The sequence below is a fragment of the Excalfactoria chinensis genome, chromosome 5, assembly GCF_039878825.1.
Source record: "Excalfactoria chinensis isolate bCotChi1 chromosome 5, bCotChi1.hap2, whole genome shotgun sequence".
NCBI classification, from domain to species: domain Eukaryota; kingdom Metazoa; phylum Chordata; class Aves; order Galliformes; family Phasianidae; genus Excalfactoria; species Excalfactoria chinensis.
The window spans coordinates 16,287,163-16,313,570 of NC_092829.1; the positions used below are offsets into that span (position 1 = coordinate 16,287,163).

The following is a 26,408-nucleotide window of genomic DNA, read 5'->3' on the forward strand; positions in this document are numbered from 1 at the left end:
ACCAAGGCTGACAGCAACGGTTACATGCTGCTCTCCACTCTTGAATAGGTGTCATCTCTTCTGGGTCACCCACAACATGGAGGGAATTAATAAATAACTAACTGCCTGAGCCTGGGGAGGAGAGGAAAGCTGACCTCATTTATGAAGAATTTCTTTTTTTACCAGACCTCCTGCATAAATTACAGAGCTGTTGACTCCCACATGAGGAAATACTGGAAGAAGAGCAATGTGTGTGATTGAAACTCATTCTCCCTGCTTTGCTTCTATATCCAGGCTCTTCCTTAGCCTTCCTCTCTTTTCCTGCCTTTTCCTCCAGTTCTCTACCCTCCTCTGGCTTGCTGTTGTACCCTTGCCAACGTTTCTTAGGCTTCAAACTCCTTAAGCAGTTTCACCCCTTTTTCCTGATCTCCTTGCTCAGCCTTTCCCACTGTGCACTTCCAGTCTTCTTGTCACACTCTATTCTATTTGCTGGTCTCCATATTGGGTGCTGACTGGTTGGACAGTGATCCTGTGAAATCATTCATAGAACTGTTTCCAGAGCTGCTATCACACAGGCTGCAAGTGATTAGGGCCTTCAGGCACCTCCCCTAAGCTTGTCTCCTCTGCATTCCTAATTTTTCTTCCAGTGCTGGTGATGTGTGAATCTAGAGCTATCTCTGAGCAACTCTGGTATCAAATATATTTCAGTCCATAACTCAGCTTTCTTCCCAGATTTCTTAGCCTACCTGTTAGCCCAAACAATGGAAATGGGGCCATACTGTTTCCTGCAAGTGGGCATTTGAGAACTAACTCAGGGCTTGACACGCTGCAAAGTTGCACACCTCACTCAGGAGGAAACATCAGTTCTTTGCCTTTTGTTTTCTTTCCATGACACCCGGAGAGAGTTTTCAGAGGAGTGAAATAGTGCTCCTTGTTTCAGTTTGCGATGCCCAGTTTGTACCATCATAGAGCAACAGCTGAAGGGCAAGTCTTTCCCATTTTCATGCTGTGCATTTTCTGTCCTTTGTCTCCAGACACTGTTGTGTTAAGTACAGCCTGCATTTTTCTCTGCAGTTCTGTGTGCTGGATATGCTGATTGTATGCAGATTTCTTAATGGTAATGTTAATTTTCCAACTTCTGAATTAACACAGAGCACAGGCTGAGTGACAGTGCCACAGCAATATTAAGTATCACTGTATTAGGTTCATTAGCCACTAAGCTGCTGAATGTCAGGTAGAAATTGTTCTTTGCTGGTTCCTCAGCTTCTCCTACATTGCAGTAGAGTGAAGTATGCTTAGATTTGTGCCACTCCCTGGGAAACAGCACAGCCGAGCACAGCTGAGATGGGAAAAAGCAGCTCAGTACAGGTATGTAAAAATCCTCCTGTCACTCACAACACAGAGTAAATTTAAAGGTCTGTTTTTGTCCTCCCTGTGTTTGGTTGTGATTATAGTATAAACAGGCATGGTCTGTTCTCATTCTGGTGAACACCTGTGCAAGTTGTACACCTGTTCTGAGCACCAATGGGATGAGATTTGCTTTAGGGAGTAGACATATAGCGGGACTGTGTTGTATTTATAGTGGTTCTGGTATCTGGAACCATCAGTGGCTACAGTTTGAATTCCTGTGCCTCCTTCTGTTTCTCCATTTTCTGTCATTCTAACTGTAGATGTGAATAAGTTCCTCAACGTATTTACTTGACATCCCCTCAGTTCCTGACATGCTACCAGCTAATACCTGGACACATCCTTCTTCAAGGTTTTCAGCTGAATTACAATACTGAACGTTTCTTTGTTTTTCTTCTGTGCATGAATGCAGAAAGGGCATTAAGACCTGTTAGTATAATGGTGAGATTGCAGAGCTGTGTCTGACTTTCATCTCTGTGTATGTGAGGGGGCCAACAACAAAGGAAGAGTGGTTTGCAAAGACAGACACCACCAGCATTTCTATTTTAGCTAGAAGCATATTGCTGCTAAGTGTGTCTGACAAACTGTAGCATATGTCTTTTCACCCTGATTTTCTGTTAGGATTGTTCTCTGTCCTCAGCTTCTAAAATGAAATGTTTTCACAGTGTGCATATTTCCTAAGGTTCCTATCCAACATGATTTTCAACATTTTTTTTGGCACTGTGACTTTATTGCCTATATTATATGGGAAATAATGACAGGCTGGACTAAACAGCAATCAGTGGCAAGACTCCTAGTGATTTCACGTTGCAACAGAATTTAGCTTAATGAATTCAATAACTTTTAGCATGTCTCAGACATCCACTAGTGCTATTATTAACCAGTCTGCTGCCAGCTGCCTGTACAATAGCTCCTTGTTCTTCTTTGCCTGTTGCTTAATCAAGAAAGTATTGTTGCCTGAGAACTTGGCAGGAACTTTAAGCCTGATTCAGATTTCATTTACTTCAATATGAACTTTGAGAAGCGGTGTGGACATTAGTGGTTTTATTCTGGGTTGTCTTTGTATGATTGTGATCTGTATATGCTTTTTTATTCTTAAATTTCTCTCAACATTTGTCACATTCATGTGGAGCTTTTATAACAAGTCCTTTGGAAGAGAAAAATCTCTTTGCAGTGGATATGTGCATGTGTGTCGATGTGCATGTGTTTATGCATACTGCATAGAGTATTAAATCTTACCCTTTTCATTTGCCTGGTCCCTGCAGGCCAACACAATACTAATTACCTTGGAAAATGATTGATGTTTGTGTTAAAGCCAATATGCAGGTGGAACGTGTGTTATAATTTTCCATTCTTTAATTTATCTGCTGTTAACAGCTGATTGCTGCCTTGCACAGGGGACTGTGAAAAGCTTTACCAAAGGAAATATCTGGATACATACAAATTTAAATCACAATTGCATGATGGAAAGGCCTTTTCTTTTGTTAAGTATTTTGTTTGTAATTTTTCTTTTTTCCTGTATTGTTTGATTGTGTTCATGTTAGCTGGTCTGGAGGGGACCTTTCAGAGAGCTGACAAGTGGATGGGAAAGGGCAATGGAAGTGCAACCAAGTGAAGAGGTAATTTAAGTCTGTTCAAACGTTTAAAGAGATTGTGGTGAAAAAGATAACTTCTCGTTTAATCCTTTGTGCTAGTAAGCAGACATCACAAGTCAACTACTATTTTAAAAAGGGAATAATCAAAGTTCATTAATCATACAGGAATAAATTATTTCCATCTGTAACGTCCAGCATAACTCCACATTTTCGTTGTAAACCTGGCGTTTTGGAAGTGGTCAGTGACATCAGCTCACATTGTTCCTAATAGAAAGTGGGAAAAATAAGAGCTGGTGTCTTTGGGCTGCCAACTTTGCACTTCCTTTCTTACTGAAATCACTAGCTACCTGTCTCTTTACCTGCCTTGACAATCAAAGAGCTCTTACAAAGCCTTTAAATTCTCACATAATGCTCCTTTTTGTATAAACATAAACAAAGAGAAATTGCTTAGAAAAATCAGTAATTTTACCTATCATGCACTTAATGTTCGTGTCTCTGGACCCATCAGAAGCCCCTTATCTCCTCAGACCATTTCTGACACTAGGATTCACTGCTATCTTAATCAGGTAAGGGGGGCTGGGTGATACTGTAGTGTCTTCCTGCTAAAATAAAGCCTTGAAGATGTTTTGAACTGCACACAAAGAAACCTGGATCTTTCTGCATGGTTTTAATTTGCATGTTGTTTTGTTTGACAGATCAGAAGACAAGGGCAGACAGCAAATGTTTTGCTTTTCATAGTTTATTGTATTTCAGAGTATCAACAGAGTAATTTGTTATCCTTCCAACTTTTTTTTGAACAACTTAGTATCTCTTATATCATTCCTCTTCCTTAAGCAATTGTTCTGAAATTATATTAACTCATAAAAGTAGAGATGACAAGAACCAAGAGTGATTCAGAGGTCAAGCTTCTGTTCTTTTATTCTGTTCACCCACATCTAAGCAGATCATTCAGGCAGAGAAATCAAATGTGTCTAAAATCCTGGATGCCTCCTGCTGGCTCCAGCAATGAGCATGGACAGCCACACCTGCCCAGTGGTACAGCTAGCTTTGGATGCACCATGGCTAAGGTAAGTAAGCCCCATAGTAAGCACTTCCACATCAAATGCACCTTTAATTAATTTACAGTACAACATGACAGAACACATTTAGCATGTTTACCAACACTGTTGTATGCTACACTTCTGCCACTGGACTGAATCCTGCAGATGGTCCACAAGAGAAAATCCCATTAAAATTAATGGCAGTTTTTTGGGTGTAAGCATATTTACTATTCTCATATGGTTGTCATTTTTCAAGTATTTCACTTAGGTTTTCCTGTTCTTCCAGTAGTTCTGTTCTGAGGATTCATTCCCCAAACTGATCTCTGGAAGATGGGGGTGGAGCAGAGAGGAATGAAATGTTTTAAATAAATATGCTATGCATAGCAACAGAATAGTATAAAATCTAAAAGAAAACAAAACAGAAACTCTTAAGTGGTGTCTGCTTTGTGCATTTGTCAGCTAACCCAATCCACATGCTTGTTCATCAGGATGACTCTACTGTTTCAATCTCTTCTCTTGCTTTATTTTAGCCATAGTTGAAGTGCTTCATTCCCCCATGCTATACTTGGCTGTTTCTTTTGGGGTGCATTGAAGACTGTTGGGGTTGGTTCCACACACTTTATCCATCTGGAATACAGATAACTGAGGATCTTTTTTATTTATGAACTGTGGCAATTATCTCTGCTGGGACTGTTCTTGAGGAAATGATTTTTTCATGATTTTACCATCCTCATCCAAATTTTTGGAAATTTTCATTTAATGTAAAAACCAGTAAATCTCGAAAATTAAAGATTGAGTCAAAACCTTAATTTATTTTTCATGGAGTTTATCCAATTTAACAGTCATCATATATCCTGAAGCAACATTAGTGTAGTTTTTCAAATTTTGCAGTGATAAAATAGGAGATATTTTTGTCTCTATGTATTTTAGAAATGCTAAAACTAAATTCTGCCTAGTTACTCACAGTACTGTTGCTTGCTTTGACTACACAAGGAGTACAATGACAGACGTTTAATACTTTTCCATTACTCCAGTCTTTCAACTACATTTTTGTTTTAGGAATGGCATATGTCACAACCACTGGCTTGCTTTCTCATATGCATCACGTTGTACTTTTTCCTACCTGTGTAACTAATAGGTAGCGTACCCCAGTGAATTTGATTACTGCCAGTGAGGCTGAAGTTTATAACTCCTGCAAAACAGATCAATTCTAAAAACCAAGATGACTTCAGGAAGATAAGAAGGTAGGTGGGAAACAAATTGTCCTCTAGATACAAAACCTAATATTCAAGTGGAACATGTACAGTGTCTCATGAGAGATGTTTATATTACAGCAGAAGGAGGAAAAGCAATAAAATGAACACTTCAGTAGTGTTGAAACAATTTGTCACAGAATAGACACAAGTGTGTTGGCATTCTTGCAGATATCTGTTCCCTGCATTCACTCGCAGTGCTGTTTTTGTGTTAGATCCAAGCAGCTCATGATGCTTTAACATTGCATGCTTGTAACCTTTTCATTTCAGCGTGACAGAGAGTTATACTTGTGATGTGGGTGAAGGGAAAGGTAAACATTTAATTATAGTGAATGGCATCCACCTCATACCTGATAAAAAGCCCCTTGATTCATGCCAATCAATCGTTATCAGGGAGACATTTCTTAATAGGCATTAAATTAATTTCTTCAGTTTGCTCTTCTGCACAATAGAAAACTGTTTTCTCGGTTACTGTGTATCAACATCTGATTTAACAACACTGCTTATTTCAGCTACCTCCTTTTTACATCCAGATTTTTCAGCAGCTCATTAGACTAGAAACAAGAACATAATGCAGTTGTGGTACCTTGCATTTCTATTTGCTTACTAAAAAAGGTACAATGGCTTTTTTTTTTCCCCCCAAGTCTATACATTGTAAATATGAAAACCCATTTTCAGTCTGTTCTCTGCTAACATTCAAGACTGTGAGAAAGAGTAGCCAAATATACCTGTGGAGATTGTGCACTGTTCAGGTTCTACAGAGCAGATTGTAAATTTGGGGTTTTATGGCAATGGAAGACTTGAAAGCACATTGCTCTACAAACATCACAAAAAATTAAAAACCTTAGGCACATGATGCAAAAGACTATTCTTTTTTTTCATTTTTTCCCCCAAAGATACAATTAGCAGTCAGTGTAAAAGCATTTGCAGATTTTCACAAGCTCAAATTGTATTTCTTTAGTTTAGCTGATAAAGAGATCAAAGCAAATCGGATCCAAAGATCCAAACAATTCGGCATACATCAGATTAATAGTAAAATTCAACAAGAGCAATCCAAGTTAGGTATTTAGGTAAGAAAAAAAACTAAAAGACAACAACAATCCGCTGTACAGATGGTAAAGTACTGGGGTGAATTTTCTGAAGATGTGCTCACATCCTTGGAGGCCTTGATTAGGCAAACATTTGTCAGTAAGTATACATGAATCCTCTGTGGGTAGGAGACAAGCTGAACTTTTGGGGGTCCTGTAACCAAGTTTTTTCACGATCTATAGTAACTATCACTATTCCAAACTTTAAAGAACCTCAAAATACAAACTAGAAAACCTAGTACACTCAGAATGAAGGCATAGAAAAGAAGTGGGGAAGTTCTGTGCCTTAAAGCACAGGTCTAGGCATCTGATATAGATCTTGGAAGGAATTTAGGTCTGTAAACCAAAATTATGATTCTCAAGTCTCTGTTTCAGCTGTAACCTAGCTATTGAGTATGTAGCTTGGCTAAGTTTATATTAACAGCTGCAACAGCATCTCAGTTTTGTCTGCTGTGAATGCTCAGACACTTTTCTGCATGGGCAAAATGTGCTAGGTTAGTCCCAGCACCCGAGTTCCACAAGCGGGGTTGTCCCTTTGATCAAATGTGTGAATGACACTCTTATGCTGTGATACCAGCTCAGACTCAGCACAGGGTATGGAGATGCAATTATTTCTGTTGAAAGTTGGACATAGAGAAGGGTGTATTGTTGCTCTGCAGTTAAAGGAAGTCTGGGTCAAGCTGATGCCAGGTAAAGCATGAGAGTGTTTGGCACTCTAGATGATTCTTTTGTACATCAGAATGACACTAAGATACATGTCTAACTAGTGGTAAAACTAATGCCATTTTTCCTGGCCAACAGTCAGAAGAATCTGTTCATCCTTGCCATGTATTTAATGGTCTCTGCTGAGAGGTCCTGCATGCTGGAAGTGCTGGTGGTAGAGTTCTGATGGCATTCTATGCTTTTCGCAAACAAACATAGGGCAGAAGGAAGAGTCACGAGGGCAGAGATGGAAGTGTAGTCTGGGAGAGCACTGTGAAAGAGGGATGTCTTAGCATAGGGAGAAACAGCCACCTGCAACACTGGATATTATTCCTTTCCTATCTCCTTCAATTAACAGAATAAGAACACAAGGGACTTTTTTTTCCCATTGGGAAGTTCTTCACAGTGAATACTATTTGTATACTTAGTGGATCAGAGGGCCATTTTCTAACAGGACAAGCGCCTAATGGCATGAGCACAGTGGAGCTGCAGTGATTTGTTTTCAGCTAATTAGGTCTGTGGTAAACTGGATTTAACCTGAATAGCTTTCCTGCAGAGCAATGGCTGGGCTTTTGCTAATGCTGTCCTCCATGATGCTGCTGATAAACTGTAGCCAATTCCTGAACTAACTACTTTAAGGCAAGTTCAGATACAGCTGTGCAATGGAGGTTGTGCGGTGACTAGTGTGAAAACACTTGCTGCAGGGTACCTTCTCTTCATGATGCCCTATTTTAGTTTCCTCGCCCTAAAGGTGAAGTATGTTGTAATGTTAATGATTCTTGACCAAATGAGAACAGAATCAGTTGGCTGCTTGGTGGAAAACAAGCAAACAAATTAACAGCACACCCATTAAACACCTGCATGCCTTTACTACAAGTAAGTGGAAATTATTAAACTTACTGAAGTTATTATAGGAAATATGTGTGTACTGGAAGAAGATGTAATTTCCCACATGGTTGAGAACATCAGGTAATAATTAGAACTTTGTAATTCTTATGAATTTTTCCTGACTTAAAAAGATCTTGGAGAATTAGAGATATCCCAGGCTTTATTTTGTGAAAAATGTGCTCAGTTCTTCCCCACTCCTACAAATACACAGTGTTATCTCCTAAAGCCACCCAGGGTTATTACTCATTTCTTAGCAGCATAAGGTTGTGCAGTCCATAATATGCTTAGGACATCTTATTTTATCTGTCATATGGTAAATTTAATTTTAAAATTAACATAATGTATTAGCATAAAAAATTGACCTTCTGTCTCAAAATGTATGATGTCAAAAATCTGACTGCAGTAATATCTTTTAAGCACACTAGATACTTAAGCAGTTTTATTACCTTCTTCATACATGCCTCAAACTAACATATTAACACATTACCAGTTTTATTGTTTTATTATCCCATTAATAAAGCTATAAGCCACCTCTTACGTTAAAATTTTACATTTATTTCTGTTGTATAAACCCACAAAACTCTTAACAAGGTAGGCCTTTCAGGAGCTAATTACTCTTGCAGTGGTAAGATAGGAATTCATGTCCCCAAATTTCAGATCTGGAATTCATCTTCCATTTTATACATTTTAAACAGTTCTATGCAATCAAATGCCTGTCAGTGATTCAGCATTTCTTTCACACAATTTGTATCCGTGAGGTTTTAAAAGCTTCCTAAACTTTGATATATTTCTTTCCCATCACACCCACATGTATAAGATGTTTAAGCATGAATACATGCCCGAGCCTTACTGCAAGGCAGTTCTCGCATGCCAAATTGTTAACTATCAAACCCTTATGTTCAGCCATGTCTAGACCATTACTAGCTCAAACCAGCATGTTTAAATCAAAGACCTGGAAGTGGGAACACATCTTCATCCTTGCCAATAAAGTGCTAATCTCTGACATACAGTTGTCCTGCTGAAACTGAGCTATCAGTACAACTGAAGAGTATTAGAAGAGTAGAAGACTTAAAAAAACATTGACATTGTCTTTATCATCACCCTACAGGTTAGCAATGAATTAAGGATCTGACACCCTTGCTGCTGCAATCTCCCATCTTCTGACTGGCTTCAGAGTGTTGATGACTTCCTGAATCTGTGATACATTAACAGATGTGTCTTAGAGGATGCCAAGAATTCATTAACTTCTTTGTGGTTTCAGAACATAAATCCAGATCACTTAATGCAGGCTACTGTTCAGCTGATAATCTCAAGTTTAGATTTCCCACAGCATTGGCATCATGCAGCAGTAAACTGGTGCCACAAATAAGCAGGACATACCTCTCTTTTAGGCTGTTCTCAACCGTTGTGCTGCTAGTGGGATCAAAATATAAACCACTATAAGGCTACTATCTTGGTCTTTTATCCCTCACCCACTTAGAGAACCTCTGGCTTGTCTGAGTGCTGCAAGCTGGGTATGCTACCTGTTCTTCCACACAAGCACAGCTCTCGGTGGCTTAATCAGCAATGTTGCTCCCTTCTCTGCTTTTGTACTTTGCAATGCTGAGAGGAATCAACACAGGTATTAGATATGAAACCTAATTGCCAGCTTGGGCTCGAGTGCTGGCCAGAGACACCTAATGCCCTCTATGTCCAGAAGGCTGAAGGCAGATGACAATTATCAGCCATGTTTCTAAACGCTCTACAATGACATCTAAATATATCTGTAGGAACAGCAGCTTTGATCATATATAACAGTGTGTCTCTGTTCTAAGCATAAATGTGGGCCATTCATAAGAACTTACAGGAAAGAATGGAATTAAAACAAAAGTTGGCTATGAAGTGAGGTTTCTGTACAGACAGCCCAGAGAAATGGGGAACATTCCAGAGCCATAAACAATTACATTAAAATAATAATGTTTTTAAATGTTTCCCTTTTGTTTATTAAATATTCCTCTATGCGTATGCCAAGCATAACAAATTATCTTGCTGTAAAAATAAATAAATAATTAAATTGTAGAGCAGAAAAAATGTAGCAGAGATTCACTTTTTTGATGTGGCTGCCTCTATGGTATGTTTTTGTAGAATTATTATAGCAAGGATTGGATTACTTTTTAGATGAATGGATTTGTATCCACTGATTTTGTAAACCCACCCATTTATCTTTTGAATAATTACTATGTTTGTAATTACACAGCAGGATTAATAAAATACAAATCGGAGGGAAAAACAAGATACATCACAAAGATAGAACAACAAAAACATATTTATAGTCCCTTTTAAGAAGGAGTTTCTGCCTGAAGATTTCATCTTTAATTAAATTTATGTATTTTATTTATAGCTACTTTTATTATTTTTCCCAGAACATGCTGACACAGCAGCAGTTTTGTTAATGGAATCTATGGTATTCCCACAATAAATATTATGGCAAAAATCCCCTCTGGACTATTTCCCCAAGTGTTAGCATTTTGAGAGTGCATTTAGGTTTGGCCACCATGAATTCATGCATTGTACATTTGATTGTAAAATCATCATTGTTAAAATATATTACTTTAATAGGTCCTGAACTGGCACAGAGAAAACAGGCAGAGCTAACAAAAATACATGTATTTTGGCATGGAACAAATCTGCAGCCAGCTGCTCACCAAACTTGTGTTGTCCAGCAACTGAAATGATGTTCCTAAGGCTTTCTTGGGTATAGTTAATTCCTAAGCCTTCTAGGATCGTCTTAGATTTGCATGTGTAACTCCTCCATTGTTACTTCTTTTCTACCTTCAGCTGTGAAGCTTCCTAAGTGAAGCAGATTTTGGATGTGAGGTAAGTAGAGGAGGAGGGGATGTCAGCAAAAATTTATCTCCAAAAGGCCAAGTGCTGATGAAGTAATGCTCCCTCAGTGCTGAATGACAGTCCAGGCTGAGATTCATAAGGAGTTTAAATGTTCTGTGACTACCTTATTTAATGCATAAACAAAAGCAGATAGACTAAGTAATATTTTCAGACTCCACCTATTTTCTGCTGTAAGTTCCCAGACAACTATTGTTGCTGGATGAAAGGAGAACGATGACGGTAGAATGTGAACCTGAGCAGGAAAAAGGGCAGATTTGTATGCGGGATCCTCCTTGAGGAACAAATATTTTGCAGAAATAAAACATAAGAGATGAAGGCAAAAAGTAAAGGCTGAAAACAAAGGGCTACAGTTTCATAGAGTGTTGCTAGAAAGGAGTTTTGGTGAAGAAAAGTGAAATCTGCTTGGTTTTGAAAGAGTTTATGGCAGCAGAATAGAGATAAGAGGCAGTAAGCAAAGAGCAGTAATGTCTCAGATTGGAAAGAATCCATGGAACATATTGCTAAGCTTCCTTTCTTACTCTCCCCCAAATTATCAAAGGATAATTTTGAAATAGAGCCAGAATAAATTGGGAAGCAGTGAAATAATGTAGGGCTCTATGTAACATTTTTGTACATAAAGAGGGAAGAGAGAGAACCTTCTTAAGATGGAAAACTGTGAATCAGCACCGTAAGATCAAGAGATTTAATTAGTAGGTCTTGAATACTTTCAAAATACTGACATACTTAGATTGCACAGCATAAATGCAGGCTTCCTTCTTCTAGGTGGCAGCAAAATCACATTGTGTGATTTTTTTTCAGCCCTCAAAGATGTTTTCTAAAGCATTAACTTTCTTATGTCTTAAAATAAACAAACAAAAAACACAAAGAAAGAAAAACAAGTTTCTTAATTGCCACTTCAGCTTTCTTTAACCCAGCCATCAAAAGTGTGGTAGAAAATTAATTTACTTAAATGCACTTAGAATATTAAAACTGCTCCACACTTAAGAGCAAACAGCTGTGCATTTTCTTCAACAGCAAGGGATAAAGAGGGAAAAAACCCAGGAAGCAAACAAGTACTTTCTTATCAACTTGTGTTTCAGGTGGTGCGAAGTTTGTAAAACTTCATTTTAAGGAAGTCAGAGAAAAAGTTTAGCTTTGGTTGATATTGACACCAGAAAAATTAGATGGTTTTATCAAGACAGTTCCTGGTCTATTTTATGCAAGTTTGTGGTGAAAGACATGTGGTGAAATCTGGTAAAAAATGGCCAATCGTATTCAGGGCAGTGCTGACAAGGTGGCAATAGAGTAACTATGGGAACTCATGTTGGTTTGTTTTTATTATCTGCTTGCAATTCCCAACACTAAACATATGAAGTTAGCTGCAGTATTTTCAGCTGTGGTATATGACATACCTCTGAAAACACAACAAATGGGGAAGAATAGTGTGTTTCAAGGTATTTTTCTTAAACCTGAGTAACACTGGGGAGATGTGAAGCAAGCAGTAGGTTGTGGTGAAAGTGAGCTAGAGATCTGTCAACAGATGTTTTTTCCTCTATAGTTTCTGAATTTAAGAGATTTCGCTGGAAGGAAATGCACTCTGTCAAGACATGGAGAAAATCTGGACAGATTATTAAAAAAGATGTCAAAGAGTAAGTAGATAATATCAGGATCAAAGTGATAGATGGAAAGGAGAGCCAGAAAGTCAGGAAGAAAAGATTAAGCTTTCATTCTTAATGTGTTGTTTGTTTGTTTTTCTCCACAGGGGACACACCTTGGGAGAGAACAGGGATGATAGGTATGAACAGAGGAGTGGTTAAACAGACCTTTCATTTTGAGCACACACTCAAAACCCCACTTGTCTCACTGAGATATTTTGAACAAAAGGCTTTGTTCAGAGATGAGATTGATAGATGTGTTGCGAGCACTAGGAGATAAATGTCTGACCAGCTTCAACCTAATTCATCACCTGTTAAGCAATGATAGTTAACACCAGGTCTTTCCATCAAAGCCCCAGCGTCACTTGCTAGGATCTGCATGAGCCACTGTGCATCAAACTGCACGACTGAGAACAGAAATCCCTGAAGAACAGCATAGGTCTCCACTGTGTAACATTTCATAGGCTAAACTGTATAGACCAGGTGAGTAAAGCCATGCTTCTCACGCATTTCTCACAGAAGATGTCTGACTTGTACACATGAGGCAACCACTCAAGTGAAGCAAGGTCCTAATGAACGTCTTTCACTAACTACTGGGGATCTCAGAAGTCAGAAAAAAAAAGGCAATTTAAGGAAAATGTTGCTTTGGGAAAAACAGGGATGGTGTAATTCATTTCTGTAGTGAGAAAATGCAGCTGTTAGCATCTTTTGCCTTCCTCTGAGTCACTGCTACGTTCTGTGCATTCTGGTCAAAGTTCATGGAAATTGATACATTTCTGAAAGTGTTTTGATCGACTTCTATACATATATATAGTGGGGATTTTATTATGTATTTTATTGTAATTTAGAAAAAAAGCAAAATATATATATATTTTCAATTGAGAGATCTGGCTTCCCACACTTTCTATTTAGATCCAGTCTACCACAGAGCAATTCTCACACACTGTACTTGATCCTGTTTGCCTTATTTAGATTAAGAAGCAGGCAGCTCGACTCTACCTCTAGCTGATGGCAAACGTTATCTGCATGCTTTGCTTTACTGCTATGCACAGTGACTGTTAATAAACCTTTCCCTGCCACAGCAGGGAGATTGGAGCTTGATAATCTTTAAGGTCCCTTCCAACATAAGCCATTCAGTGATTCTGAGATTCCATGATTCTTTACCCCAGTGGTAACTTGGCTGACAGCAGATCAGTGCAGCTAAAGAAAGCATTTGAAAAGAAATATGTCCATGTCTGGATACTTAAGAAGGAGGGGAAATAGTAAAATATTTCAGATTTATTAGGGACCATTGGGTGTATCGTACAGGCTTGCATGTGCAGTTATGTAATTTAGTGACTCACATATGGTATTCTGCATTATGTTTTCAATTGAGAGAGAAGGAGCTGCACCCAACTGTTTTAAATGGGACTATTTTTTATCAAGGGTTTCTGATGGCAACATTACTCCAACAACTTGTGCATGTCATCAAAACCTAAAGGTAAAAATATAGCGCTCTTTGAGCACACTTTATTATTTCACATTAATTGGATACCATTGGACACCTAATGAAAATTTACATTAGGCAGATACCCAGAGTAAATGTCACGCTTACCCAGTCCTTTTCATTCTTTCTTGGCTGCCTCAGTGTACTTGTTCTAATGTTTTAGAAAGTATGATTTTTTAATGTATTTTTAGGAAATGAAAATATCTGGGGAGTTTGTAGTAATTTTCAGCAGGAAAATAATTAATTGCAGTACTGGGAATTAGATATTTACTTTAAAGTCAGTGGGAGTTTGTTATCATTAGCAGGTCCAGAGCAATGGTTCAGAGAAGCGGTAAAAAACCTTTTTCCTAGATTCTTGAGTCTCCAAACAGTGATGTACTTGTTTAAATTTATACATGTGAGTAGTCTCACTGGAAACCCTCTTAAAGTTGAGCACATGTGAAACCGTTTGCAGAATAAACTCTTGGTTTAGTTATATCTGACTCATCTTGAATCTGCAAAATAGCTTCTTGAACTTTTTTTATCTGAAGTTTTGAAAGTCCCTGTGAGTACTGGATGAAATATCACAGTTCTTATTTCAGCTGAATATAGCTTGGCCTTCTCTAATGAGAGCAATGTTTTCTTTTCAAAATAATAATTGTAATGGAAGGTGTTAGGGGGTTTTAATGGGATGTGTTTTCTAATATACAGCAGTAATACTTTGTGATTTTTATAGTGCCTTTCATTGTAGGCTCTGAAAGTGCTTCATTAATGTTTTAGTCTCTCACATCACCCCAAGTGGAATGGTGTCGTGCTTGTTTTATAGAGTAGAGAGTAGAACTGAGAATGAGCTGTGAAAATGAGAATCCCATCTAGAGTCTGCAGGGCTAATGGCTATTCAGATTCATTCACACAACACACACACAGTCTCACATATTTTACTTTGTCTCATATACTTTTAGCCACGTTCCTTTAGATTCACTTAATGGTTGACAAGTAATTAAGTTCATGAAGATAACAGCACCCTTGACTTTGCAAACCATTTCTGGTTAGAAAATGCTCACTCAGTTTTGCTTTCATTGTCCTAAACGGGACTTAATATATGTGCTAAAACCAGTGCTATGCCTAAGTACTTTTTGATTCAGGCTCTAGTTGAATAATGGAGATGAAATATGGTAGAAAAAAGGATAGGCTTCATTTTTTGAATGGACACCAACAAAATCCATTCTCATCTGAGCACTGACACCTGGCAGACAGACTGATGCGAATGCATGTAAAATGCTTATTTAAATATTAATATTCTGTAGTGCACTAATAAAAGTTCAGATTGATTATCTTTTTTTTTTTTTTTTTTTAAGAGCCATTCCTATAGTCTTAAATTGATGTGTTTCATGATGAAATTATGATAAACACCATCTGAAATATTTTCCTGTTTCTGTCTGACTCTGAAACTGTTGCAAGCCAAAAGCTGAATTGAGAGTTCTGAATACTATCTATATTTTCCTGTTTCACACAAATATTTCATTACAAAATATGAAAGAAAATGATTTTTATCTGTACAAATTCAGTTTTCATTTCTGATAGTCTGATCTAACTTTAGTAAAATAGCATATGATTACACAGAAAATATATATTTGTTACTTCATAGCAATTCTATTCATAACTTGCACACTGATGAAAAAATAAATAAAAACACACTAGAGAATTGTGAAGAAAATGTATCCACGGAGTGTTTGGTGTTTTTTCCTTTCAGTGTAGTCTTCAGTTAAACAGAGGTTTGTGATAATCCTTTGTACATTTAACCAGTGTTAAAATTAACAGAGGGTTATTGTACCGAAAGGAAGTATTTCAAGCAAATAATCCCATTTTAAAATGTTTTTAAAACATTTTTTCAGTGTATTTTGTTGGTGGTTATGGTGGCATGTTTGATTAATGAGCTGTTTTATTGGTGATGCAAATAATGTCTAATGTCATAAGACCCATATGTTGTAGATTAGAGATGTATTAAACTTACCTTGGCACAAAGTGAAAAATCTAAAATATCCCTCTGGTAAAATATATCATTCTAGAGGAACAAGACGTGTTGGCATTGCTTGTATTTATGCTTTTGATAAATGACATGCCATGTTTACTTAGTTTCAGTATCCAGTAAAAATCCATTCTTTCTCATACTTTGCTTCTCTTTTTTTTCTTTCCGGATTGCTCCTGTAAATTCTGTTTGCAGTGGCCAGCAACAGTGTGACAGCAGGCTGCATGCTGCCTGATAGCAATAAAGACATGAAGGAAGACAGCACTGTCTGATTTTCATAAGATAATTTTTGTATTTATTATCTTTTATCTAGAATTGTGCAAACAACAGAATTAGGAAGATACGCACATGCAGGAAGTGTGATATGAAGGATCCTCAGCAAAAGCCCATACCGTATAATGGAAATTCACTTGACTCAACACTGCACAGTAAACCTGAATTGCAGGTCAGTTTCTATTTAAAGATCCACTAAGATTCCAGGGCCTTTGGAAAAGGTTTAGTTGGGGAATGATGATCAAACTTCTGAATCTAGCTGGGAACTTAATACAAACAAACAGAGAACAAACAAACTCAGAACCATGTTAAACACTATAGCTTAAGTCAAATTTTACTTTGAGGTTTTGAATTCTATTGATATTCAATGATAGGCTAGAATCCAGGAAATGCTTTGTTAGCCCTATACAGTGAAACTGCCAGATTTCATGTTATTCTCTCCAGGTTTATGCATAGTCTGGAGAAAAGTCTGGCTCTCAGGATTATTTGTACGACTGTTCCAAGGCCAAAAATGGCTACTTCTTCTGGTGATAAAATTCCAAACAAGAACTGCATCTCAGAGGAATACAACTGTCTCCTTTCCAAACTTGATATTTTCTTTCTAGTGATATAAGCCTGCTCCTTCTTTTCTTTGTTTTTCCATGTTAGCTTTGGTAACCCAGAAAATGCTTCTTTACCGATTGTGATCATTTCAGATTGGAAGTTTTCCACCACGATGTAGGGACCTTCAATTCAGAATGTAAAATGTACCACCATGTGGAACTGCATTTATTGTCTGACAGCCCATTTCTAGAATTCTTGCTCAGACAAGTGTGAAAACAAATATCCATCTCTGCTCACTCCAAACAAAATGTGAACAGATGTGATTTTGATCAGGATCATCAGCAAAAGTTACTTCTGAATGAAGAGGAATAAATATAAAATTTGTTTTACACTTGCATTTTTCTCTGTTAAAGAAAGCACACTTCAAAAGCTGATGATTCTGACCCAAAAACTACAGTGGTCCTCACTTGCTCCCGCAGAACCAAAATTTAGTGTGTGGAGTCAGATAAAAATGAGTTCTTCAATAAAGATGGGAGTGACATCTGGTGCCAGAGAGGCAGAATTTATTGCTGCTTTGTCATCTTGGTCAGCAGCACCCCTTCAGGGTCAGCAGGTAAGACCACTGCTCTCCTATCTCTCAGGTTCCTCTGAGACATTGTAGCAGTAGCTCTTCCTGAGATCCAGTGATAAACGTTGTTCTGTACTCTATCTCAGGAAATGATACTGCTGGATGATGTAACCTTGGGCTCCAGCTCCTGCTTCCACCACTCTCTTTACAATACAGACTCATCTGGAAATGATCATCTGGGCCCCAGCCTTGCAAACACTTATGCATGTGCTGCACTATGCTGCAGTAGATTTCTCCAAAGAAATCAATGGGTTTGTTTGAAAGATTAGGAATGTGTCTATGTGTTGACAGGATTTTGACCCTAGTCACCTCAAGAGGATTTTAGAATACCAAGGTGGTAGTGGTGGGGAGGGGAGGTTTGGAAGAGAACAGATTTTGTTAGCCAGGATACAGTTTTCACATAAATGTGTCTTTAAAATCAACAAAACTGAAAATGTATTTTTTCTATGGTAAGTAGACCCTATGATGCCTCTCATCATTTTCCTGAAAGACCTGGCCACGCATTAACCAGTATTTTTTTATTCCTCTTGGTAATGTTGTTACCTTAAAAACAAAAATAAGAACAAAACCAGACCACTCCAAAAACCCATCATAACTAATGTAGCCTACATATATTACTAAAAAGATCAAGTCTAAAGAATAGACATGGAAAGGTTTAAAATAATTATGTAAATTTACCCAGAGCCCTATTTAAATACACTTTTTTCAGACTTACAATCAAAAGAAAGAAAACACCTTTAACCAATCCTTACTGATTGCTGAGGAAGCTATACCTACACACCTGCATTAAACTTAGCACAATGTGCTATAAAAACCTCATTAAACATCCAAGCTGCCTTTGTAGCAGCATTAAATGTGCTTCAATACACATTTGGTAAATTGCATACTTATAAATGACTCATTTATAATAGCTGCAGGCTGACAGCAACAGTGAAAACTCAGGTTTTTTTTTTACTTGTCCTTTTTGATGTGGTTTTCTTTATTTGAGCAGCTGATGATCTTGAACTACTTGTTGACAGAAGGCGAAAAAGGTAAGGAAGTATTCTTTATACAACTTCTTTTTCATTTTTAATGCTACAGTAATCAGACATGCCTCAAACTGGAACTCTACTGTAGCAGACACAGTCATCTCTCTCTCCAGCACATTTCTGCTGGAGTTAGTATTGAATGGTTATTGATGGGTCAATAATGTAAAATTCAATAATCCTGTTACAATACCTCAGGAGGCCAAAAAGACAGCATATTGCTTGCTTATTCCTCATAAAGAATCGTAACATGAATCAAGTTCTTTAGAAACGTTAGGATTGGGGTTCCCTGACTACAAACTGGATCAACAAATGAGACATATATCTTATATCTATGTATCATATATATTTAACTAGAGAATTATATATTTTGTCATGCAGAAGGAAAGGCTCACAGTAGAGGTCTTCAGGAGTATGAAAAGAACAATCAAGTTGAGCTACTTCTATTTAGCAACAGAACAGTCAATTAGAAATTATGGGTTTGGTGATGCTGATTCCTCACATTTCATCATGTATGCTGCTTCATTTTTATATTTTTGGAAATCAGCTTAACTTTGTGTACCTGACCCCACCATAAAACTGAGAACCTTAATAGCAAATAAATAAATAAAGTCAGGCTGCTAGATACAAAACTGAAAATAAGAATATAAGGAATAAGTCCTTTGGCATACTAATCTTATCCTTAATGGCAAGATACTTTCCTGTATGCTTCAGTATTTGTCACCCAAATCCTCTAACCTTCCTGTAAAGAATCCAGCCTTCCAAACGACACATTTGCTGGAGACCTCCCTCTGCTGTGGGTCTTCAGCTAGTCTGTTAGAACTATGAGAGACACACCATGATACCATCCTGTTTTGGGAGCATATATGGCATTACCACTTCTTCCTCTCTTTCTCTCTTATTTTGTTGTGTTACCTACCAGTTTGGGTAATGAAGCTGGTACTGCTGCTTAAAAAGTCCATTTTGCTTGTTCTTTCCCTCTAAGCCACTAGGATATGCCTCCGACACATCTCAGTGCAGTCCCAGGGCAACTATATTGTTGGGCTGTATACCCAGTCACTGAAATAATCAAAGAACTGTGGCTGCTGGGGACAGAGGGAAGAATTTAGAAGAACTTCTAAAGCTTAGCTCACCACCACAGCAATCCAGACTGACCTGCTTCTGCTCCCTCTTCCATTTAAATGCATATAGGCCTAATTTGGAGGAGGATTTAATGACTGTTTAAGGGGTTGATAGGGATAGGATAGGGGGGAATGGTTTTAAACTAAGACAGGGGAGATTTAGGTTGGATGTTAGGAGGAGGTTTCTTGCTCAGAGGGTGGTGACTGACTGGAACAGGTTGCCCAGGGAGGCTGTGGATGCCCCATCCCTGGAGGCATTCAAGGCAAGGCTGGATTTGACTCTGGGCAGCCTGGTCTAGTGGTTGGTAGTCCTGCACGTAGCAGGGGGGGTTGAAACTGAATGATCTTTGAGGTCCTTTTCAATCCTGGACGTTCTAAGATAGGAGAACTTCTACTCTTTAAAACCAGAAGAATATATCTCCAGATAACCCTACATCCTGGATGGAAGAAGACCATGTAACCCTTACATTGAGATCAAGCGCTGTGGCTAACCTTGATTTAAATATTCAGATCATACAGAATCTACCTTGTTCCTTAGTTTCATTCCAGTGCTTCATTAGTTTTGTTGAATGGTCATCGTGAACCATTAATTTTCCAGATTGCTCATCTTTCTAATCAGAGACTACCATGTGATAGCACAAATGATCATAGACAATGATGAAGAGTTCAGTAATTAAGTTTTATAGCATTCTTAGATAGTTAAGTCTTTCACTATGAGGGATGTACACCTTTGAAATTTTACAGAATTTTCCAAAACAGAAAGTGTATGGGAGGAGAAAAGGAAGTCTGCATGACACCATGTACTAGGAAAAAAGAATGAGAAATGCTCAAGGAGAAAGCTAGTCAAAGAACGTGAAGGAAGATGGAATGAACTTATACATGTAGTAGAACAGAACATTTTTCAAGGGCCAAGTCCACCTACCTGGACGTGTGAAAGAAGCAGGAAAATCCTTCCCTTTACCTTCTCCAAATATTTTGCTTTTATTAAACATGATAGAACCCTGCTTCTACCATCTGAGAATTTATAATCTATAATACTCTAATCCTAGCAGGAGGCATTTCTTAGAATAACCTTTTGTTCTCACTAATGCTATGAAAAAAGCAAAACTTCATATTTTGACCTGGAGACTGGTTCTGAAAATTACATCTATTCAACATGTTTCTCCTCAGAATTATTGTGCTGCCTTTTCAATAAGTAAACACATAAAGTGTTCAGAAAAGCAAACATGCAACCAAACAGCAAAAGCTCCAAACAGATCAAAAGTTAACTTACAGTGAGTAAGAAATTGCTGGGAATAATGACTTCTTCATTTGACCCTAATGTCCATCAATAATGAACTGCAACTTTTGGAAACAAGCCCCAGTATTCACTGGGCCATTTGTGTAAAATCTGAGATGACTTATCTAGGGCTATATATATATCTGGGTTATTCCCCATTTGTCTTTAAGCAATGTTTTCTGGATTTTATAAGTATCATATATGCAGAGGGTTTTTGAAACAGCAGGCTGGCATTGAAATCCGGGACTGCCCCAGTCAGACCTTTACAGTTTGATGTTCTCTCTGTAAAATCCAGATGCCATTCTTTTATTACAAAATTTATATTGGATATTTGCTGCAATGGACTCTCACACATTCTGCTTCCATTTTTATGTTCATATTGAGAATGACTGTATTTTTGCTTTAAATATGTCCAGCCATACAGCCTCTAGTTATTGTCTCAATTCTCTCTTTATTGCTGCATTCAATCATCCCTTCTCACAAACATTCCTTTGTTGTTGTTGTTTTTGTTTGAATCTAATTTTGAATTACATCTTTCTTACTCAGTTGTCGACACTTTCTAGCACAATTTAGTTAATTCTTACCTAGTTATTATCCTTGCTTTAGTACTTAATATCTTTACCCCCTCTGTCTTTTGGCATGTAGTTGTTGTAAAGGGGAAAAGAGCAACATGTTATTTTTTAAATTGTCTTTTATAATAGGAATGGATATTTGTAGCTCCTCCAGTGGGAGAAAAGTGATTGAAAAACACATTCATAAACTGTCCATTCTTTCTAAGTACTGCAGCAGAGTTATAGAGAAAGTGATATTCTCTAATGAGTGATTTGATCAGAGAGTAACAATAATGTTTTTTGCACCTTGATTCCTGCACTATAATTTTATTACAAGGGATTTAAAGAGAAGATTGATTTGCAAGTAACCCAAGATAATTTAAAAAAAGAAAAAAAAAAAAAAAAAAAAAAGAAGAAGAAAAAAAAAGATGTTTTCATCCTTGTTTCATAATATTCTGACAGGAATGTTGGTTGTTGCTGCTGAAGGGTAATACTCACTTCCTTCCCTTCTCCCCTTCCCTGAGAACATAATAATAATATACTGGGGACCTGGGGACATATACTGAAGGTATGGGTATTATCACTGTCTTCTCATCATCTTGTTATTCACTAAGAACTCTCTGGATGTCTGTCAGTGTTCCTTAAGAGTAATAGTTTAATGAAGCTTTGGTCTGTCTCAATGCAGTCACGGCTATGCTCCCTAAATAAACTTATGTGAATTGTCTTTGCTGTGGTAAAGCAAAACACTTGGTTTTTCCTCCTAACTCCTGCTCACAGTAAAGAGCCTATGAGATAGGCTGCACATTTAAAGAAGATGCCCACACTAGGCATTTCAACTCTATGTATTATGAGCTGAGTCTTGGCAGAGTATCTGAAGCATCCCAGATTATCCTGTATGCAGCCTGTATGAAGGCCAGGTACTAATTCAGACATTTAAATTAGATACAAGAAATGTAGACTGTCCCTCCAGTGAAGGCATTTATTGTCCATGCTCTTTTGATTGTGTTGAAAGTACAGGGGCACTGCCTTACTTTGAGTACTCCACATACACAGTGAAATTAAAGCAAAGCAAGAATCTTCTGGTGGCTGTGAATTAAGCAGCAGAGGACAGCTTGGGAAGAGCGTAGTTTATCAGTGCCTGTGGTTTTAGTTCATGATCTGGACTTGATAGTATCATGCTCCTGCATCAGAAGCTTATCCATCTGCTGGAGTTCAGAGGTCTGAGAGCAGGGCACAAAGTATTCTACATTTTGGACTCTCCAATTCATTGCTGAACATTAAGTAGCAGTTGCTGGGCTTGTAGCTATTTGGATATGTAAAATACCTTGTTTGTGTCTGCCTTAAGCTGAGAGTGTTTTCTTAAATAGTTTTAGGGTTGGTTTATACTTTTTACTTCCTTAATTTAATTGCCTGCTAGTATTTCTATGAGTATGTGAATAGTCCAGCTTCCATTAACAAACATCGTGATCTAGCCTTCCTATTTCAAACATACTAGCAATTCATAAACTTGTTAGAAAATTCTTCAGACTATTCCTTTCCCTGCATAAAGGTTGGTGAAAAATGCCAATCTGAGTTAACATTAATCTTAGAGGCAAAGCAGTTCAAAAATCACAACCTTGCATATTATGTGTCTTAGAACTAAATCACTTTTTTTCCCCCCTCTTTCTTCTCTCTTCTTCCCTCACCCTACTACTCTATTTAAAGGCAATGTAACATCATTACAAAGGAAACTCTCTTTTCTGCACCATCGATCATTAATGTCCCCCTGCAAAATCCAGCCCTTCCCATTAGGGAGGCCTTCCACATTTACCATTTGTGTTATCTTCCCCGTATTTCTGTCTGACATGTTGATTTATCTTTTGCTAACAAAGCTGCTGTATTCCAATTCAGGTTTGATAAAATATATTGGTGCTCTGTAAATCATAGCTGGGTTGTGAGCATGGGGAAGACAAAGTTAAGAGGAAGGAAGGATTTTTTTTAAATAAAAATTTGCATGTGCATCATTGAGAAAATCTAGTCTCACTTGTAGACAAAGTGTTGCTTTGGAAGTTATAAGTAAGTTAGGCTGGCAGAGAATTTTTTCTTTAAAAGTGGTTCTTCCCATTCCAACATAAGGAACCTCTAATACGAGATGTCAAACAGGTAGTTTAATGGTAAAAAACATAGAAAACATGCAAATTGACACACACAAGAGCCTTTTCTACATTTTCTCCCATCTGCATTGTTAAGTCTTAATGCAGAGAACAGAAAGTCTGAAGAGCTGACATTAATTCCAAACATTTCCTAATCATTCAGTATGACCAGGCACAAAGCATTAGACCTCTTTATACCTGAAGTCTGCTTGTATAAAATTGAGTTGATAATACTACCTGGCAGAAGTGGTGCGGGGCTGCAAAAATGAATCAGTCAAACTATGTTTTGGAACTTGACAAATGGATGTGAAACACCATGGTGGCTGCAAGATTTACTGAAGGCAGAAATGAGTTGATCTGAGATTAAGAAATACCAGCAACTGTTAAATTCATTGGCTTTTCTTTCAAATTTCTCTTGCTCTCAATCTCTTTTCCTTCATCTTGGCAGCTTCTATTAAGTAATCCTTTCATCTAGACTGTTAAAAAACTGAAAAACATTGAAGTAAAAAAAAAAAGATGAGAGAACATGAGAATTTAGTTGTAATACAGTGTTGAAAAACTGGAGAACAGTCCCTGCAACCATCAGATTAAGTTAGTCAGACTGTGGGACCTCCTATCTGAAACTACCTAAGATAACAAATATCTAAAAACACTATACTCCTAAGGGAAAGGTGTCATGATCTTTTCTGGTCATGAGTTGCAGGGTGACCCACTAAAATTCAGCTCCTCAAGATGAAGTGCTCATGGATAACAGTGAGTAGACAGGTTCAGTTCCTGTCTCTGTCAGAGGACATCTGATTCTCCATTTTATAGCAGCTAAATCCTTCAGTGGATCTTGTCCTACATAACATCACAGAATGGCTTGGATTGGAAGAGATCTTAAAGATCATCTACTCTCAGCCCACAGCAGGTGGTGAGTTTGTTGGCCCCCCACCTGATCAGGCTGTCCAGAGCCACATCCAACCTGGCCTTGGATGCCTCCAGGGTTGGGACATCCACAGCTTCTGTGGACAGGCAGTGCCAGAACCTCACCATCCTCTGAGTAAGAAATTTCCTTCTAATATTTAATCTGAATCTCACTCTTTTAGTTTGAAACTGTGCCTCCTTGTCCTATCACTATCAAATTGGGTAAAAAGTCTGTTTTCTTTCTGATTATAAACTCTTCTCAAGCACTGGAATGCCTCAATGAGGTCTTCCTGCAGCCTTTTCTTTTCTAAGATAAACAAGCCCATCTTCCTCAACCTTTCTTTATAAGAGAGGTTCTCCAGCCATCTGATCATTTTCATGTCCTCTGGACCTGTTTAATTAGCTTTACATCCTTTCTGTACTGGATGCCCCCGGCCTGAACATAGTATTCCAAATGGGGCCTCAAGAGGGCAGAGGGCAACAATTACTTCCCTCACCCTGCTAGCCACACTTCTTTTGATGTAGCCCAGGATAATGTTGGCCATCTGGGCCAGAAGCATGCACAATACTGGCTAGCGTCAAACTTTTTATCCACCAGGACCCCCATATCCTCTTCTACAGGATTGTTCTAAGTGAGTTCTCCTTCCAGTTTGTATGCATACCTGGGATTGTCCCAACCCAAGTGCAACATCAGCTGCACTTCCTTTGTTCACCAGTGCCACCAACTGGCAGAACATTCAGTGCTGAGTCAGAAGTCTAGCATTCCTATTTGTTGCAAGGGGAGAGGATGAACAAGATGAACAAGACTCACAAATCACGCAAGAATGTAAGTAGGTGCTGTTAAGAAAGGCTTAAGAGAAAGCCCCTGCCTCATAAAGGAACGTTTCTTGAAGCTGGAAAATATTTATTAAAAATTAGAGTAGGTCAGTTCTTTCCCCAAAAAAGACCAAATGAGTTGCAGTCTTTCCATTTGTCACCTTAATCTTTGGATTTCAGAACCTGTATTTCCTTTTCAAGTATTTTAATGAATAATTATCAAGTGGAACAATAAAGACAGACAGAGGACAACCTGAGACTTGAAACATAAATCCACGGTGTTTTTTTTCTAAGGAGTTTAGAAGAATTTTTTTTCTTGATCTTCTCCATTAATGTCTTAATTTCTCAATAGAATTCTAGGAGAACTAGTATTATCCTGTTTTCTCTCTTTCACTTATCCTTGATCTGCCTAATTCAGAAGGACTACTTCCTATTTAGTGAATGGTAACTATTATTTAGTACTTGCAAAGTATTCAGCATGAGGGAAGCTTCATTTGTAACTAGTCTTAAACAAACAAAATGATGAAATATAAATACTGTTACCAAAAGCATTATTTTCCTACATACAAAATCTTCAGCAGTGGCAGACATAGAATTGTTCATTCTTTTCAATGCTTTGAGATGTGCAGGTGCAAAAAAGCAGTTTTATGCAGAGTGACTACTGCCAGGTATGTTATCTTTTGATTTGAATTTCTTCCTTTACCTTTATAATTGAAAGCTCCATGTACTAACAAGAAAAAATACACCACTTTGAAGCAAGATAGCAGACATATTCCAAACAATCATTAAATCATTATTTCTACCTGTAAACTTGGCCTCTCTAACTCCTATCATACTGATAAAGTCCCAGAATGATAATTGGCACGCTGGCAGATAAATGCATTGCATGCTTTATAAAATATGCATGCAGTTCTCTGTGACTGCTAAACAGACAAAGATTCATACAGTCACCATCAGTAAGCTGCTTCTTAATCATGAGCTACTGTTCACTCAAATTAAAGCACTCTCATTTCAGAAAGAAAAATAGAGTCTTAAAGCTTCTAACAGTTTGATTTATTGTAACACGACAATATTGAGAACATTAAATGTTACTATTGGTGCTGTCACTTTATCATGAATTAAGCATAATTCTTGTACTTAAGAGCTCAGAAACTACTTTTCTTTTTTC

At 37.7% G+C, this 26,408-nt stretch overlaps 1 long non-coding RNA gene across 1 annotated transcript; it reads left to right on the plus strand.

Annotated features, from left to right (window-relative positions):
• The first annotated feature begins 2,956 nt into the window (after positions 1–2,956).
• On the plus strand, positions 2,957–16,411 carry LOC140252407 (uncharacterized). The gene is made up of 4 exons (XR_011903648.1): positions 2,957–3,005; positions 3,925–4,048; positions 5,160–5,265; positions 16,280–16,411. It is a non-coding gene; the product is annotated as an uncharacterized lncRNA (long non-coding RNA).
• Positions 16,412–26,408: the final 9,997 nt, after the last annotated feature.